General features: G+C 34.0%; 1 long non-coding RNA gene across 1 annotated transcript; it reads right to left on the bottom strand.

Moving 5' to 3' along the window:
* Positions 1-7,227: 7,227 nt before the first annotated feature.
* On the bottom strand, positions 7,228-7,690 carry LOC124461942. Its single transcript, XR_006955331.1, has 4 exons — positions 7,641-7,690; positions 7,413-7,565; positions 7,317-7,357; positions 7,228-7,245 (listed from the first exon to the last, which is right to left on the bottom strand). It is a non-coding gene; the product is annotated as an uncharacterized LOC124461942 (long non-coding RNA).
* Between the last annotated feature and the right edge of the window lie 4,940 nt (positions 7,691-12,630).

Here is a 12,630-nt window from a genome sequence, read left to right on the forward strand (position 1 = left end):
CCATTGGGTCCAATAAATGCGCCTGCACCTGAAAGAAAACAAAAAATGTCACAAAAAGTCAGCAAATCTACACAACACTTACCGGAAAATTATTTGCCGACAGCAGCAACCCCTATATATAGTCATATATCCGACTCCAATACCCAATAACATATAAATATTTCGGCCCCTAAAAATCATAACGTAAACAATTGTCCCCCTCAAAACCAAAGCGTATGAACGCTAATCCATAAAAATTAACATAAACAATCGAACACTTGAAGTAATAATTGTCCCCCTCAAAACCAAAGCGTATGAACGCTAATCCATAAAAACTAACATAAACAATTGAACACTTGAAATAATAATTGTCCCCCTAACAACCAAAGGCGTGAGAACGCTAACTCAGCACTTAAAATCGGACCAATCAAATCGTCGAAATATCAACCACGCCACCAAAGGGCTCCCAAATTTAGCTATAAATATAACCATAAGACATTTTTGTAGTTAGTTCTAAGTTTTCTTTCAAATAATAAAGTACGTTACTTAACTCACGAAAAATATCTTTTTTTTCCTTATCGAGAAAATCGAATATTTAATTGGCGCAGTCGGTAGGATTGGAAAAAAAAAGTTATTCTATCCGTGTTACATATAGAATCGTTATCCGTGTGTTACATAGAACTGGTGAATAACTATTGTAGTGAACTGTTATTCTATCCGTGCGACGTGTAGAACTGTTATCTGTGCGTTACATAGAATTAGTGAATAATCACTACAAAATAAATTTCCGATCCGACATCAAGAATTTACGGGTAGTGCTCAACAGTGAAAAATATTTTCTGCCAACTGTGCGCGGAAGTATCAACTGTGCGTTGCAACCAAAGAGAAAAATATTTACGCCAACTGTGCGCGAAAATATTAACTGTGTGTTACAACTATTAAATCCAATTGAGGAACAAAAACCGCCAACTTGTGTGCGAACAAAAAACCAAAATCCAAAATAAAACATAACCAAAACCCAGAAAATTAACAAAACAAAACACCACAAAAACCCAGAAGATCAACAAAACAACACATCACTAAAACCCAGAAAAAAAAAAAACAAAACAACACATCACTAAAACCCAGAAAAAAAAAAAAACCAAAACAAACCATCACTAAAACACAAAAAAAAAAAACAAAACAAACCATCACTAAAATCCAGAAAAATCAAAAAATTTAAAAGATATAAAATGGCTGTAGAACTCACAGAAGCCCACCTCAACCAAGCACTGTCTTCATTAAGACAGGTGGCAAATTACGATGGAGCTCCAGAAAATCTGACGTCGTTTATAAGGAGGATCGATTTTATTATGCACCTATATCCAACCAACGATATAAGGCAGCACAACATACTGTTCAGTGCTATTGAGATGCAGCTTACCGGAGAAGCACAACGACTCTCACAAATTGGACAATCTAACACCTGGCCGGAGCTAAGGACACTCCTTATCAACGAACTAAAAACGCAGACCCCCTGTGAGGAACTTTTGCGACGCCTCTACAACACCAGCTACGCAGGAAATCTTCGTAAGTTCGTCACCGAATTAGAAGATAAGTCTTACATTATAACAAACAAATTAAGTCTAGAAAACGACGCGAATAACACCGCGCTCTATACAAACGCGTTAAATAACACCATCAAAGACGTAATAAATAAAAAATTACCCGATAGACTATTCATGACATTAGCTAGATACGATATAACCACAGTCAGTAAATTGAAGCAAGTAGCTCAAAGAGAAGGGTTATACGAAAATAGTATAACAGAAATAAGAAAGTCAAATCAAAGCCAAAATCAGAATCAAAAAGGTGGAAAAACTTTTGTACCCAATAGTACAATTCCGTCTCAAACAAAGCAATCAGATACAATACCAAACCAAAAACTATTCCAAGAATTTCAACAGAAATTAAATATTGACAGGGCTCAAAATCCAATGAATAATCAACAGCAAAACAACTATTCAAAGAATAATGTAGCAAACCAGCCTACAAAAAGGCAAAGAGAAAGTAATAGTGGAATTAGCAAAATGGATACATCCGAAAATTTTCATCAGAATGCCTCGGATCAATCGGAAGAAGAGATAGAGACAAGTCCTTCATCAGAATAATGATGAACAATAAACCTTTGAGATGTGTAGTCGATTCAGGCTCTTCAATCAATATAATGTCCGAAAACTTTTTTAATTTCAAAACCTATTTAGGAGATTCCAAAATTCACATGATTGAAGGAGCAGTAGAACTAAAAGAAATTATTTTCCTTGCACCCAGCAAACTTTGTCCGACAGAACAAAAATTTTATATCCATAAATTTTCAAATAAATACGACATGTTGATAGGCAGAACTTTCCTAAAAGCCTGCAAAGCACAAATAAATTATGAAGAAGAATACGCAAAATTAGGAAACTATACATTTTACTTTAGAGATGTTGAAGAAATAGAAGAAGAACAAAACATAGAAGTTTTGGACCCACCCACAGAAAGGGACCCGGAAACAAATTTTGCGATTGAAAACGAAATAATAGAAAGTAATGAGTATAGACTCGACCATTTAAACAACGAAGAAACTCAAAAATTAAAAAAGGTCTTGTACGAATTCAGTGACATTCAGTATCGCGAAGGTGAAAATTTGACTTTCACGAGTACAATAAAGCACTCTATTCATACAAAACATGAGGACCCAATCTATAAACGACCATACAAATATCCCCAAACATTTGATATGGAAGTCAACAAACAAATAAATGAAATGATTGAACAGGGTATCATTCGTAAATCGAATTCCCCCTACTGTTCACCCATTTGGATCGTCCCAAAAAAGGGAGATGCTTCCAAGAAACAAAAATTCAGATTAGTCATTGACTATCGAAATCTAAATGAAGTCACAATAGACGACAAATTTCCAATTCCAGTCATGGACGAAATTCTCGACAAACTAGGAAAATGCCAATACTTTACCACCATTGATTTAGCTAAGGGATTTCATCAAATTCAAATGGATCCTGAATCTATTGCAAAAACAGCTTTCTCAACTAAACATGGCCATTACGAATACACACGTATGCCATTTGGTCTTAAAAATGCCCCGGCAACATTCCAAAGATGCATGAATAATCTTTTGGAAGACCTTATTTATAAGGATTGCCTTGTTTATCTGGATGACATCATTGTGTACTCCACTTCATTGGAGGAACACATACTATCACTCAGAAAGGTATTTAACAAACTAAGGGAAGCTAATCTTAAACTCCAACTTGACAAATGCGAATTTATGAAAAAGGAAACTGCATTCCTTGGTCATATAATAACAACAGAAGGTATAAAACCTAACCCAGATAAAGTCAAAGCAATTCAAAATTTTCCGATACCCAAAACTCCAAAAGAAATTAAATCATTCTTAGGATTATGCGGATTCTTCAGGAAATTTATACCCAACTTTGCACATATTGCAAAACCTTTAACTCTAGGATTAAAGAAAGGAGCTAAAATAAATATAAACGACCCAAATTATATTTCATCCTTTGAAAAATTAAAATATCTCCTTATGAATGATCCTATACTTGCATATCCCGATTTCAAAAAACCATTTTTCCTAACCACAGATGCCAGCAACATAGCTTTAGGTGCGTTCCTTTCACAGGACCATAGACCTATTTCTTATGGTAGTAGAACACTTAACGAACACGAACTAAATTATTCAGCCATAGAAAAGGAATTACTATCTATTGTATGGGCAACTAAATATTTTAGGCCATACCTTTTCGGTAGAAAGTTCGAGATTCTAAGCGACCATAAGCCTTTAGTATGGCTCAACAATATAAAAGAACCAAATATGAAACTTCAAAGATGGAAAGTAAGACTAAATGAGTTTGATTACAAAATTAAATATTTACCTGGCAAAGAAAATCATGTAGCAGATGCCCTTTCCAGAGTTAAAATAGATGAAAACTTTTTAGGATCAACAGAAAGCACAGCAGCTACAATACATAGTGCTCACGAGGATAATGAAAACTACATTCCAATAGTAGAAAGACCCATTAATTATTACAACAGACAAATAGAATTCATTAGAGGTTCAGAAGACAAAGCAGAAACAACAACTTACTTTTACAAAACAAACATAAAAATAACATACAAAGAAATGACCAATGCTTACGCAAGGGATATAATCATAAGATATCTTTGCAGTAAGAACACTGTACTATATTTTCATAATGAACAAGATTTTCCCATATTCCAACAAGCTTTTATCGAAATAATACAACCAAACGCAAATACAAAAACCTCGAAATCTAGCATTAAGTTAGAGGACCTTCAAACGTTTGCACAATTTAAAGAAATAATCCTAAAACAACATAAAGAACTATTACATCCAGGAATTGAAAAAACGATTAATTTGTTTAAAGAAAAATATTATTTTCCCGATTTTCAAAACCTAATTCAAAACATTATTAATGAATGCTCAGTATGCAATATCGCAAAGACAGAAAATAGAAATACAAAACTAACTTTTGAAATAACACCAGAACTTTTTAATATCAGAGAAAAATACGTCATGGACTTTTACATGATCGACAATTTACAATTCCTCTCATGCATTGACATTTACTCGAAATTTGCAACACTTGTAGAAGTAAAGTCTAGAGATTGGTTAGAAGCCAAGAGAGCAATTATGAAAGTATTTACTGAAATGGGCAAACCGATAGAAATAAAATCAGACAAAGATTCAGCATTTCTGTGTATAGCACTAAAAAATTGGCTACAAGAAGAAAATGTAAAGTTAGAAATCACATCAAGTAAAAACGGCATCTCAGATGTAGAAAGATTCCATAAAACAGTAAATGAAAAACTCAGAATTATAAATAGTGAAAATGACATCGAAGATAAATTACTTAAATTTGAAAAAATTCTCTACGTATACAACCATAAGACGAGACATAAAACAACTAACCGAACACCAGCGGACATTTTTATCTATGCAGGATCCCCCGACTATAATACCCAAACAAGAAAAATACATCAAATAAACAATTTAAACGAAGATAGACACGACTTCGAAATCGACACTAGATTTAAACAAGCACCACTAGTAAAGTCAAAAACGACAAATCCATTCAAAAAGACAGGAGAAATAAATCAGTTAGACGAGAAACATTTTGAAGAAAGAAATAGAGGACAAAAAGTTACACACTACAAATCAAAATTCAAGAAGAAAAAGAAAGTTAATAAAAGCAAATACGACAATTAATTAATTACAGGTCAACAACTCAAGATGACTTTTTTATACATCATGCTATTCTTAACATTAAAATCAACATGCAGTCAATCCATTGACATAAACCCAGTAAAAGCACCAAACGGTTACTTAATATTTAAAACAGGAACCATGGATTTACCGACAAACTTTGAATATCATTATTTAAAAGTGAATTTAACTCTAATAGACATTACATATAATAATTTAATGCAACAAGCACAAGAATTTAAAAACCTAATCCATATTCAATACTTAACAGAAAAACTAAGTAGGGAAATTAATGGAATACACATTGTAAAACGTAACAAACGAGGACTAATTAACGGAATTGGTTCAATATACAAATATCTTTTTGGTACTCTTGATCAGGAAGATAAAGATGAATTAGAAGAAAAAATAAATAATCTTGAAAGCAATAGCGTACAAGCAAACGAACTAAATTACGTAATAGACACTGTTAATAAAGGTTTAGAAGTAATAAACAGCCTCAGGGAAGAAAAAGAAAAAGAAGTAAGATTAGAAGTTCTAATCTTTAATTTTGAGCATTTCACAGAATACATTGAAGACATAGAAATGGGCATGCAGCTCACTAGATTAGGAATTTTTAACCCAAAACTTTTAAAACATAATCACTTAAGTCATGTTAATTCGGAAAAACTATTGAATACAAAAACTTCCACCTGGCTTAAACCAAGTTCAAACGAGATATTTATCATTTCAAACATTCCTCAAGAAGTAATAAAACCCCTATCTTTGAGATACTTCCTTATCCAGACGAGAATAAAAATATTTTGACAGAAAATTCATACGATAAATACTATTTTAATAACAACACTTTGTTCAATAAAAACACAAAACAAATAGAAACTAACGAATGTATAATAGGCATTTTAAATCAAATCCCAACCACTTGTAAATACACTAAGACATATAAGAATTTTCAAACTAATTACATTGAACCAAACATAATTGTAACATGGAATCTACCAAAAACTAAACTTAATCAAAATTGCGTAAACAACGAATTAATAATAGAAGGCAATAACATAATAAAAATTTACGATTGTGCCTTACAACTAAACGAAATATCAATAATAAACTCATTACTTGACTATAGCCAAAGCATTTATGTAACAAACAATATCACCAGGCTAGAACCTATTTCCTTTATCCAAACAAAAGAGATAATTAATGAACATACGAAATATTATACTGCATTTCAAACTATTACATTAACCACTTTTATACTTACTATAATAAGTTTGATTACATACTTAATCTATAAGTTTAAGGCAATGCCACAAAAATTAATTATTAAGCATTTCCGATCAAATAACAATCGTGGTCCCACAGACATAACCGAAACCCCAATTGTTGAAAAATCGAGTCCCAAATTATAAACAAAATTGATACTCCAATATTTACAGCTGAGAAAAACCCCTCGCTATATCCCAATGTATCCGCCTGAGGACAGGCTATTTTCTTTAGGATGGGGAGTCATATATCCGACTCCAATACCCAATAACATATAAATATTTCGGCCCCTAAAAATCATAACGTAAACAATTGTCCCCCTCAAAACCAAAGCGTATGAACGCTAATCCATAAAAATTAACATAAACAATCGAACACTTGAAGTAATAATTGTCCCCCTCAAACCAAAGCGTATGAACGCTAATCCATAAAACTAACATAAACAATTGAACACTTGAAATAATAATTGTCCCCCTAACAACCAAAGGCGTGAGAACGCTAACTCAGCACTTAAAATCGGACCAATCAAATCGTCGAAATATCAACCACGCCACCAAAGGGCTCCCAAATTTAGCTATAAATATAACCATAAGACATTTTTGTAGTTAGTTCTAAGTTTTCTTTCAAATAATAAAGTACGTTACTTAACTCACGAAAAATATCTTTTTTTTCCTTATCGAGAAAATCGAATATTTAATTATATACACCGGACGTACCTGAAAACGGAGAAAAAACTAAAATTAATACAACCACAATTATTTACAAAACTAAAATCAATTATACTTACCAAAAACCAACACGCGGCCACACTGGTGGCCAGGTACTGACCTGAAACCAAAAATAAACACAAATCAGTTAACGAATATTTACCTGCTAGAATTACCTGTCTGGCAGCAACATCATTTAAAATGAAAAACCATCCGTTCTGCAAAATTCGCCAGCAACAAAATCTGCCAACGCCGCCAGCAATCCTCGTATCAACAGTTTTACACTGTCATCGCCAGAAGACTCCACCGATGACAATCTCGCAATGTTCCTGAAAAATATTTAAAATTAATTTTAATATGATCTATGTTTATTATAATTATTGTCAATTTTCTTATATACTTACCTCAAATTCCTATTGTTTACAAAAAAACAGCGGATGTCGCTTTCCCTTTCTAGCTCGCATGCGGATACCCCGCCATCAGCAACATATCGATCACCAATCGATAGGCCATCATCATTTTCGAGCATCATCGATATGCCTGCCAACACTAGCTTCCTAATTTGCCAATACTGGCTCAGTGGCTCAAATAATTGACTAATCTCTTCAATCAACAATCCTTTATGTTTTAAAACAATGTTCTTATCGCTAGGCCCTAATCTATATTAACTCATATATAATTATATATATAACTTGACTTTTCTCACAAATTTCTTAAAATTAAAATTCCCCGCCAAATCGATACTTATCGATTCTCCCTCTCGCCATCTCAATTGGAAACTTTCCAAACCCTCATCTCAATTGCAGCTAGTGCTTAACAAGCCCAAAATTTGAGTGTTTAGCAAATACTGGCTGAAAACACTATTTTCTCCTTATTAAGTTAGCCCCTTATGACACTAATTTTTCTATGACACGATATATATCGAGTAACTTTAAATTAAATTTCTTATTGAAAAAAATTTATATTTGCCCAAATCTAATGCTAAAATATCCTTAAACTACTCATTCTTACTGTAAAAAAAATCCCTAAAAGCTAACTTAATCTAAATATGTTAAAATCTAATGTTAAATGTAATATTCTGTTTGTAGTTATATATATCTATTGTTAGAATTAAGCTAGTATATAATTTATTTTTAGTGACCCCCATGCTGCTGTAACGGCTCTAATGAATTTCTGCTATATACCCTTTGTTGGTGAAAGGGTAGAAAATAAAGCGGCCTCAATCAAAAGACTGAGGCCAGGCGGTTCCCAACGCCTTATCTTAAAAATCTTAAAAAAAATATTTAAAAAAATCTTAAAACTTAAAAAATCTTAAATCTTCAAAAAATAAAATCTTAAAAATATCTTAAAAATAAAAATTAAAATAAAATGTCTAAAAGCCAATAAATAATTAATTAACAAATTCTATAAATAATTAAAAGTGACTAAAAGCTAAAATAAATCAAATAAAATGACTTTAAAATAAATAATTAATTAATCCTACAAATAATTAAAATAAAATAAAATCTCATATAAAACACTAAAAGTTCAATAAATGCAATAAATTAAACACAGAAATAACTAAACCTCACATAAAAAGTGCAAATCATACAAAAGAACCGCTACAACATGTAAAATGAAAAACTGAAACAACAAAAACCACTAGACGCCAATCATACAACCTGCCTGTCAGTTAGGAACACCAAACAACAAGCAGAAAACGAAACCTACCCCCAACACCAACAACAGGCGCAACAGGTGGTGACTCAGCATCCTAAGGGAGAGGAAAGAGAGAAACGAGAGAGCGAGGTCAAAATGGCTGCCCCCATACGCAATGACAAGACAAATCAGCAGCAAACACCAAAGCAAGTATACACACATACAACAACAAAGCTCGCCTCTGACACAACACAACACCAATGCCCAATGCCCTTGAAAAAAATTTCGAGTCTCCCTTGCACCGAAATTCTTTTCATTGGGGCAATACTGAAAAGTGGAACAAGGCAAATGTCCACCAAGCCCAGCGCCAAACTCCCATGAGCAGCGCCAAACTACTTGAGCCAGACACCCCTGGCCATTAGTAGCCAATAATATGCTAGTCGCCTTGATGACTCACCGTTAAATATGACTTTTACCTTGGTTGACCTCAACGACGCCCTTTGTCTCACAATGCCCCTCCCCTCTAATGCCAGAGCTGCTGGAGAAATAGCCCAAAATGCCTCCTATGCTACCCTGCCTATTGACTCTTCATGTTACGAAGCCTCTCATCACCAAAAAAACGCCCATTGCCCACATCTACCAGCCCTAAAAATGGAAAATTACTGCAGCCTAACTTTGAGCCTCTTATTACCAAAGAACGCACCCAGCTGCAACAAAGATGCACCTGGGCAATGGTGGCACGGAGGAAGAATACCTTGCCGGCATTTTTTCTCCCTATGCTCAATTTCAAAAAAAACTGCTGCCAATCCTGATGAGAGAACTGGGCAATCCCGTCCGTCTCTATCAGCCCAGCTAGTCAAATCCTCCTTAGAAGAATGGCCTCACACGGATCACTGCAAACACAATGGATAGTTACCTTAAAGTCAAATCCTCCTTAGAAGCAATAAATACGCATATTTTACTCACCAGTCTAGATGGGAGCGTGGTGCCAGGTATGCCATTCTAAACCTGCACCATTCTACCCCTGCGAAGCTCTATTAAGAAAAATCTAAATGAGCTGGGATTCAATACAAAATACATCAGATGTCTCAAAACTTTAAAACAAACACAATGACATCCTTAAAATTAAAGTCCTGGGCAGCCAAGAGGTCCGCATCGGAGGTGGCCACCGAGCACATACAAGGGATGTGCATACTTTAAGGCCGAGCTGGCCAAATTCATCACCAATCAGCATCCATCTCAGCAAAATAAGTCGCATCAGCATGAAAAAAGAAGAGAAACAATGCATGAGAAACTGTTACAATCATCTAAAGCCATAAAAACTCACCTGAAATCCAATTGCAGTCATCAGCAGCATTTTGTCCAGCATCTCGTCGTGCATCATGTCCATCGTCTCGCCCAGTTTCCTGTTCGTCAATCCATCTGAAAATAAAACAAATCTAATTATAAAATCAATAACAAATTACAAAAAACTTACCTGACAGTCAGCAGCCATTTGCAGCATCTTGTCCCATCGTCAAATCCACCGTATCGTCCAGCAAGTCCATCTGCCAACAGCATTACCTGAAATAAACAAAAACTAATTCCAAATCACCTAAAAAGTCAAACATTCACCTGTTAATCCACGTCAGCCAGCAGCAGCACCGCCTGCGAGTCTAGTGCAGCGTCTGGGCAATCATCTGCCCATCTCGTCCTCTGCAAGCTAACCTGGAAAAAAACACAAATCGTTAGAAAAACTCACCCAAAAATCACACAAACTTACCTGCAAATCGTCTCCAGTCATCAGCAGCATCATCTGGTCCTCCAGGTCCTCAAGCAGGACCATCGATCTAAAAAACAATAAACTTATACAATAAACTTAAGACTTATCTAAAAGCCAGCTGCAGTCTCTCATCTACACAGCCCTCATGCATCGCCTGGCAGCTGCCCCATTGGGTCCAATAAATGCGCTTGCACCTGAAAGAAACAAAAGATGTCACAAAAAGTCAGCAAATCTACACAACACTTACCGAAAATTATTGCCGACAGCAGCAACCCCTATATATACACCGGACGTACCTGAAAACGGAGAAAAACTAAAATTAATACAACCACAATTATTTACAAACTAAAAAATCAATTATACTTACCAAAAAACCAACTACGCGGCCACACTGGTGGCCAGGTAACTGACCTGAAACCAAAAATAAACACAATCAGTTAACGAATATTTAACTGCTAGAATTACCTGTCTGGCAGCAACATCATTTAAAATGAAAACCATCCGTTCTGCAAAATTCGCCAGCAACAAAATCTGGCCAACGTCGCCAGCAATCCTCGTATCAACAGTTTTACACTGTCATCGCCAGAAGACTCCACCGATGACAATCTCGCAATGTTCCTGAAAAATATTTAAAATTAATTTTAATATGATCTATGTTAATTATAATTATTGTCAATTTTCTTATATACTTACCTCAAATTCCTATTGTTTACAAAAAAACAGCGGATGTCGCTTTCCCTTTCTAGCTCGCATGCGGATACCCGCCATCAGCAACATATCGATCACCAATCGATAGCCATCATCATTTTCGAGCATCATCGATATGCCTGCCAACACTAGCTTCCTAATTCGCCAATACTGGCTCAGTGGCTTTCGCCGTCCCACAAATAATTGACTAATCTCTTCAATCAACAATCCTTTATGTTTTAAAACAATGTTCTTATCGCTAGGGCCCTAATCTATATTAACTCATATATAATTATATATATAACTTGACTTTTCTCACAAATTTCTTAAAATTAAAATTCCCCGCCAAATCGATACTTATCGATTCTCCCTCTCGCCCATCTCAATTGGAAACTTTCCAAACCCTCATCTCAATTGCAGCTAGTGCTTAACAAGCCCAAAATTTGAGTGTTTAGCAAATACTGGCTGAAAACACTATTTTCTCCTTATTAAGTTAGCCCCTTATGACACTAATTTTTTCTATGACACGATATATATCGAGTAACTTTAAATTAAATTTCTTATTGAAAAAAATTTATATTTGCCCAAATCTAATGCTAAAATATCCTTAAACTACTCATTCTTACTGTAAAAAAAATCCCTAAAAGCTAACTTAATCTAAATATGTTAAAATCTAATGTTAAATGTAATATTCTGTTTGTAGTTATATATATCTATTGTTAGAAATTAAGCTAGTATATAATTTTTTTTAGTGACCCCCATGCTGCTGTAACGGCTCTAATTGAATTTCTGCTATATACCCTTTGTTGGTGAAAGGGTAGAAAATAAAGCGGCCTCAATCAAAAGACTGAGGCCAGGCGGTTCCCAACGCCTTATCTTAAAAATCTTAAAAAAAATATTTAAAAAATCTTAAAACTTAAAAAATCTAAATCTTAAATCTTAAAAAATAAAAAAATCTTAAAAAAATATCTTAAAAATAAAAAATTAAAATAAAATGTCTAAAAGCCAATAAATAATTAATTAACAAATTCTATAAATAATTAAAAGTGCTAAAAGCTAAAAATAAATCAAATAAAATGTTAAAAGTTAATAAATAAATAATTAATCCTACAAATAATTAAAATAAATAAACTCATATAAAACACTAAAAGTTCAATAAATGCAATAAATTAAACACAGAAAAACTAAACCTCACATAAAAAGTGCAAATCATCAAAGAACCGCTAAACATGTTAAAATGAAAAAAACTGAAACAACAAAAACCACTAGACGCCAATCATACAACCTGCCTGTCAGTTAGGAACACA

The sequence above is a fragment of the Drosophila willistoni genome, unplaced genomic scaffold (assembly GCF_018902025.1).
Source record: "Drosophila willistoni isolate 14030-0811.24 unplaced genomic scaffold, UCI_dwil_1.1 Seg756, whole genome shotgun sequence".
NCBI classification, from domain to species: domain Eukaryota; kingdom Metazoa; phylum Arthropoda; class Insecta; order Diptera; family Drosophilidae; genus Drosophila; species Drosophila willistoni.